Below are 6,993 nucleotides of genomic sequence, written 5' to 3' on the forward strand. Positions count from 1 at the left end.
GATACCTATAATTAGTAAAAACTTAACCAATTTAACATTCGACATTACGGTTGATCCTAATGATTTCAGATCGTATATAAAATGTCATGGGATACTACACTTTGAGCATCCGTATAGTATAGCACCTGTATTTGGTTTTGGAAAACGAGTATATAAGCCATACAATGAAATTTTTCGATCGGAAAAAGCTGTAAATTTAAACACAATTAATTCTATAAAAGTAATGTGTAATATAGCTCAAGGATCATTTAACAACCATCTTCAGAGTCATTCGATTTACGAGTTTTTCCCGAGTGAAAGGACAGGGTCGAAACTGCAGGGCTTAAATAAAAAAAAATAATACCGTTTACCGTTATATGGATATCAAACGTTATGACCAAATTACCGTTTAACGTTATATGATATTAAACGTTATGAACAATTTAGCGTTTAACGTTATATGATATTAAACGTTATGATCGATTTATATTTTATCGTTTAACGTTTAACGTTATAAAATGTTCCGTTTAACATTTAAACGTTATAAATATTAATTATTTATAACGTTTAAACTTTAAACTTTATGAAACACTAGTCTTACTCTTGAAAAATTGGGGAAGGTTATATAATTCTAGTTATAACTTATAAATTATAACTTACTCATTACTTTTTTTTGTTACTAGTTACTTCAAATTTATATTTTATAATTTACGTATAATGAAATATATATAAATATTAAATTGCAAGATAGGTACACGATGACACAACACATCATAAATTCAATAGGTGATATATTATAATAACTAATAAGTATTTGTGATTATAAATTAAAATTCATAAGTCATAACATAAAACTATAAAAGTACCAAAGAAAGAATTTTAATAAGATAAAAATAACTTCTTAAATCTTAAGTGGAGTCACACGGTTGACTATGACAATTCAGTTTGATTCATAAAAAAGTGCAAAACAAAAATTGTGTGGTTCTAGTGTTCTACACTTTCTTGTTCGATTGTGTCATCCAATTTCCAACTAGGTCCCACTTCAGGACCGCACATGTCTCCTCTTTGAGAAGGGGAGTAGTATCATTATGCATATAGTATGATGTATTATATATACAATATACATATATGAATAGATCTTATGATCTCCCTACTAGGTACCCATTTGATATGAGCATTGACAAAGACCTTGAGAACATTTCAATGAACAAATACAGAACAAAAATTATCTTAAGATATTGGTTATTTGTAACTTTTACACTTATCAACTTAAAAGTTAAAAATGCTTACATTATAATTTATATTTTATATAACTAATACAGGTAGGTAAACAGCATTTAGGTACTAATATACAATAAGAAAATAAAAATTAGAAAATTAGATTTTTCAACAAATTTTAATTTTAATTGTAAAATTCAATGACTATTTCCTCGTATTATTAATATGTTTTTAAGTATATCTTGCTGAATACCCCACCATCGTCTTGGAACCATTTTCATAACATTGGTAACCTTTGGGTCTAACATCATGTTAGTGCACGAAACCATTTCCTTGTTTTTCGGAGGTTCAGACTTCAGATCGTAGAGAACCAAGACCCTATCAGCTGATTGAGTTTCGCTTCTAAATTGTTCTATATGGTATTACCATCTCCGGTTAATACTTAATAATCGGTTAATAGACTATTACTTAATAGTCAGCAGCTGATAACAGATTTATACCTACCGAAGTCCGAATTCTGTTAGCAGCAGCCAGCAGCTGCAGTCTACAGACCACGGCCATTACATTTTATGTAGGTGATACTATGATGGTAGTTACCTCAGTTTGTAGTATTTTGTACTTGATATGCATCGCATTAATTGCATATAACTTGCTGTCTTATAAATCTAATTTCCGAGGACATTATTGGTTTTTATTTTTGTTTATTCTTCGCGTCGGGATTTATGTTTTTCTCAAAATAACGAAGTTTTCTATAGGTACCTATTATTAATTAGGTAATAAAAGTTATTTATAAAAAGTAACAATAAGTAATAACAATAATATTGGTACCATAATAAATTATTATCATTATTGTTACTTTTTATAAATACATTACTAAGAAATGTTAAACGGGTTTAATACTATTTACCCAGACATTATTTATAAATATTTTCTACTTTTGTAAGAAAGCCTAAATATAATTGATAATGCGTATTATTTTTTTGAAATATTTATGGCTATTTTAAACTTTCATAGTTCCATGTACATTTAATTAATTTTGATTAGTATCTAATATTAAAGTCACTTTATTATTATAGTCCTATCAAGCAACAGTTCTACAAAACTAACTAAATTCTAATTATATTCTATAGATAGTTTTAATATTTTCATAATTTCCTTTGTTGTCTGACACGTTTGTTATGATTCAACTTTTAATCGTTAATCGTTTTTTGTTGCGTTATTCGATATTAATTTTAATTGTTTATCGTTACTGTTCCGTTATCCGTTATCCGTTTCAATCGTTTGTCGTTTACCGATATGTTATCCGTTATTCGTTTCAATCGTTTTTTGAATCGTTTAACGTTATACTCGTAACGTTATGAAAACGTTTTGAAGCCCTGGTCGAAAGTAATTCAGTCACCACCAAATTTAATATATTTGTTGAAATATACAATTAATATTAGTATTCAAACCATGTAAACACACGTGCGTGTACAATGTCGTTTTCTAATAGATACTTATGCAGTTACGATATAGCTGTGCAACACTTTTACTATCGCTTTCTATATTGTATACGGATACGGGATGACCTCAACTAATCATATATATAGGGCCTTTGAAGCATGTAAGAATCACTTGCACGGCCACCGTCGTACAGTGCGTATACGGTGTGTGTGTGTACAGTCACGTTAAATTGTCCAGTTGTACGTTATTATATATTATACTTATACATAATCATATTGTCGTGTTATTCATTTATATTAATACTAAAACGGTTAGTCTGTCAAGCTGCACTTTCAACAATATTACAAATTGAATAAAACAAATATTGATTCGATAACCGTTCAGTTAGTTGATCAAGATCATAATCCGATTGATAATTTTGGTGAGACATTGACAATCGTGTTACATATTAAACGTTACGGGTCTTGAGATGGGTTTAAAATTCAATATAAACCCACTACTTCGGATCAGTACAACTAGTCATAAGACTAAAGTGCTACCAGCAACATCAAATAAGATAAAAAAATTGACGGTGAAGAATAAAAAAAATTTACAAGCTTTGGGTTATCAATTAAAGCAGAATGCCTGAAAGTGATATTTTGGATATAACTTCACAGTACGAAACGGATTCTAAAATTACAAAAATTGAATATCATTCATACGCACCGTATACAACATAATTTAATAATAATGATGAAATACGTATATCGATCCAGCAAACGGATGTCTATCCATATCTACACGAAAGCTTTATTTTTTTGGAAGGAATAATTACTGATGCTACCAAAGTGAAACTATCTAATAACGGTTACTCTTACCTTTTTGAGCAAATACGGTTGGAAATCAATGGGATAGAAGTAGATAGCACGCGTGTGCTTGGAATCACTAGCTCGTTGAAAGGTTACTTATCTGGTACGCCAGACAACTACAATTGCTATGAAAATGCTGGCTGGAATTTTAAAAACGTAACGCAATCGGAAAATTACAAAGGTGAATTTAGTGCTTGCAAATGTTGGTTAAGATTGTTTGAAGACTATAAAAGAATATTAGTGAGTTCTAGATTGGAATTAATATTGACCCGAAGTCATAGTGATTTAAATGCTTTAACTTTAAAATCTGGTATAACCGCTTCAGAAGGTAAAATCGTTTTAAACTAAATAGTCTGGAAGGTTCCACATATCACTGTTGACGATAAAGAAAGGTTGAAATTATTGAAACTTATAGAAAAAGAAAAAAGTTTGTTTATTCCTTTTAGATCTTTTGAAACTTTTGAATATCCTGAACTCGGAACCACTAAAAAAGTTGTGTGGAATTTGAAAACTGCTTCAAAATTAGAAAAACCACGATTCATCATAATTGGATTACAGAAAGGACGCAAAAATGTGTTATCAAAAGATTGTAGTATATTCGATCATTGTAATCTAACAAACGTTAAAGTATTTCTGAACTCGATAGCTTATCCATACGATAATTTGAATTTAGATTTTTCGAAAAATAATTTCACCTTATTGTATAATATGTATACATCGTTTCAAGAATCGTACTATGAAAAAAGTATTCGTAACCCGATATTGAGTCCATCTACTTTTGTAGCAAACGCACCAATTATAGTTATCGATACTTCAAAACAGAACGATTCAACCACAGCCTCAGCAGTGGATGTTCAATTGGAAATCGAAGCTTCAGAATCGCTTGCAGGTGTGACTGCTTACTGTTTATTAATTCATGATCGTACTGTAGAATATGTACCACATTGTATTGTCACCATTTTTTCGACTTCATCATTTTTGATTATTGAAACGACTTTGTCTTTATTAATAAGTAACGCTAAAATCTCAGGTTCGGCGTAAATAGAATAATTTATTTCCATAAGTACACGTATTGATGATAGGTAAGATTTGGACTTTTCTGGGTCATAATCTTGGGTTTTTTCATTATTAGCTTTAGCGTACCTCATACTTGCTTGTGAGAGGCCGCCGCGGATATAATTTTCAAAAAATAAGTGGGTGTCAAAATCAGAGAGTAATTCTAGTTTGACTTTGCTATATTTCAACATACAGTCAAAACTAAATCCCGGAGCTGTAAAGTAGTAAACAGGGTCTAAATTGTATGTAGAAATGCACAAGTCTCTGAAATTTTCGAACAAGTCAGCCAACAGCAGCACATCGATTTTTAAATACAAATCGCTATATTCTCCTTAGGGTTTTGCACTTGAAATGGTTCCATATACAGTGACTGCGTGTTCGTATTCCTCATCGTCTATATGTTCTTCCATTAATGTGCTATAAAAATCTTCTTTCCGAGATAAAATCGTTTCTTCAAACCTGTCCCAACTATCGGTAAACTCGTAATGGTATACACCCTTACGTGTGACGAGGTCCATATCTCTGGGTACGAATGCTTTTGTGGTTTCTCTGAACTTGTTGAAACCGGGTGTTAATACATTTTCTGCGAGTGTTGATAACTTTGATGACATGAATCGACAAGAGTCTATGAATCGAATTGAAAAGTTGTTGGTAACATGTTTTGAAAATGAAATATATTTTTCTTCGCTGTTCGGAATCATTGAGATTGATTTAGTGTCGTTTCTGAGTTCGGTCACGATGAAATGTGCATCGTAATTAGACAAATTGTGTAGAAAGCATGGTACAAAGTTAGGGTTTTTGGAGTTTCAGGTTGAAAGTATTACATAAAGTTTGCCTACATTTTCCTGATAGGTGGCAGTGATCTGCCACCTTGTGTTTTTTGATAGAAAAATTACATTCACATAGATTGCATGTACTTTTCGATACGTGTGCTAAATGCTCTTCTTCTGACATTATCATGGGCTTATTTGTTTTAAGTAAATCTTGAACTCTTCTCGCGATCTCTGTCACTTCATTAACGAAACGCTTGGCTACATCCTGACGTGACTCGCTTCCACGATAAATAATAGGTGATGTTGGTATCTCATATTTCTCAAGCAAATCAATGGGGACGTTTTCTAAGCCTTTACGAAAACTCCATAGCTCATTGGCTCGTGCTTTTGAAAAGCTGCTGTTTTCTTGCCTTTTCTTTCTTCACATTTGACTAGGAGTGCCTCGAAATCGGCATATATCGTGAACGGATGTCTTTGAGCGTTACTCCACCCATCGAACTGTAACAATGTATAGGGCTCAGGCATCTTGGGCAGAATTGGCTTGTGTGCTCAACATATCAACTAATGTTGTTCAAGCACCACCTGTCATTTTAACTTATATTATGTATGTATATTGTCAAAACTGGTGAAGCAACGTTTGCAAAATACAACATTTTCGGTGTGTATTGTTTTTTGTGATCTCACAAGCCTCGAAAGGTTAGAAATGTAGGTGTAGTGGCTTTTATTACCATCGGTAATTAATAAGAGATCAAAATGATATTTTTTTTCTTCATCCACAACCTTAAGTGGATAAACAATATGTTTCTTATTCTTTTCTTTTTTTAATCCATAAACGTTGACTGATATTTTCGGATTATTTTTGTCACATGTTTTTATTTCCCTCACAGGTGTTAGAAATGTTAAACCAGAACAATTATATTTGTCCTCGAGCGATGTTTAACTTTCAGCCACTTGATTTTTAATGCAAATAATAATTGTGTTACGTTGTATATATACAACACATAATATTTTATTAAAATAATATTAAGGATACATTTTTACAAGATTCTCTATTAAATGGTTTTTAATATCAGAAAATTAATAATTAACAACAACTAATTTCAGTACAATCTTTGTCCGCTTCAATACCTAAATCTCGGCAAACAAAGCCAACGTCACATCTATAGTGGGTGAAATTATTCACAGCGTCTTCATCCATAATAATGTTTTGATCTCCACATTGTATTGTCACCATTTTTTCGACTTCATCATTTTTGATTATTGAAACGACTTTGTCTTTATTAATAAGTAACGGTAAAATCTCAGGTTCGGCGTAAATAGAATAATTTATATCCATAAGTACATGTATTGATGATAGGTAAAATCCCCTGGTCATTTTCACGATATTATTTTTATATTTTATATGAATACAGTTTATTTTATCACCAGGATGAAATCCAACGTCAAATGACACTTCTTTGATAATTTCCCAATCATACATTATTAGATACTCTCCTTGTAGGCTCATATCACAATGACCATGAGTGAGAACTTGCATGCATTCTTATACATGTATGTTGACATAGTACAATACTAATTTATTTCATTTTAATAAACGTATGAAAACCACATCTATATCTTCCTTCATTCATTTCTCGAGTTTTATCGATAACCAGAAACCCGTATCACTGTGGTTC

The sequence above is a fragment of the Acyrthosiphon pisum genome, chromosome X, assembly GCF_005508785.2.
Source record: "Acyrthosiphon pisum isolate AL4f chromosome X, pea_aphid_22Mar2018_4r6ur, whole genome shotgun sequence".
Lineage (NCBI taxonomy): Eukaryota > Metazoa > Arthropoda > Insecta > Hemiptera > Aphididae > Acyrthosiphon > Acyrthosiphon pisum.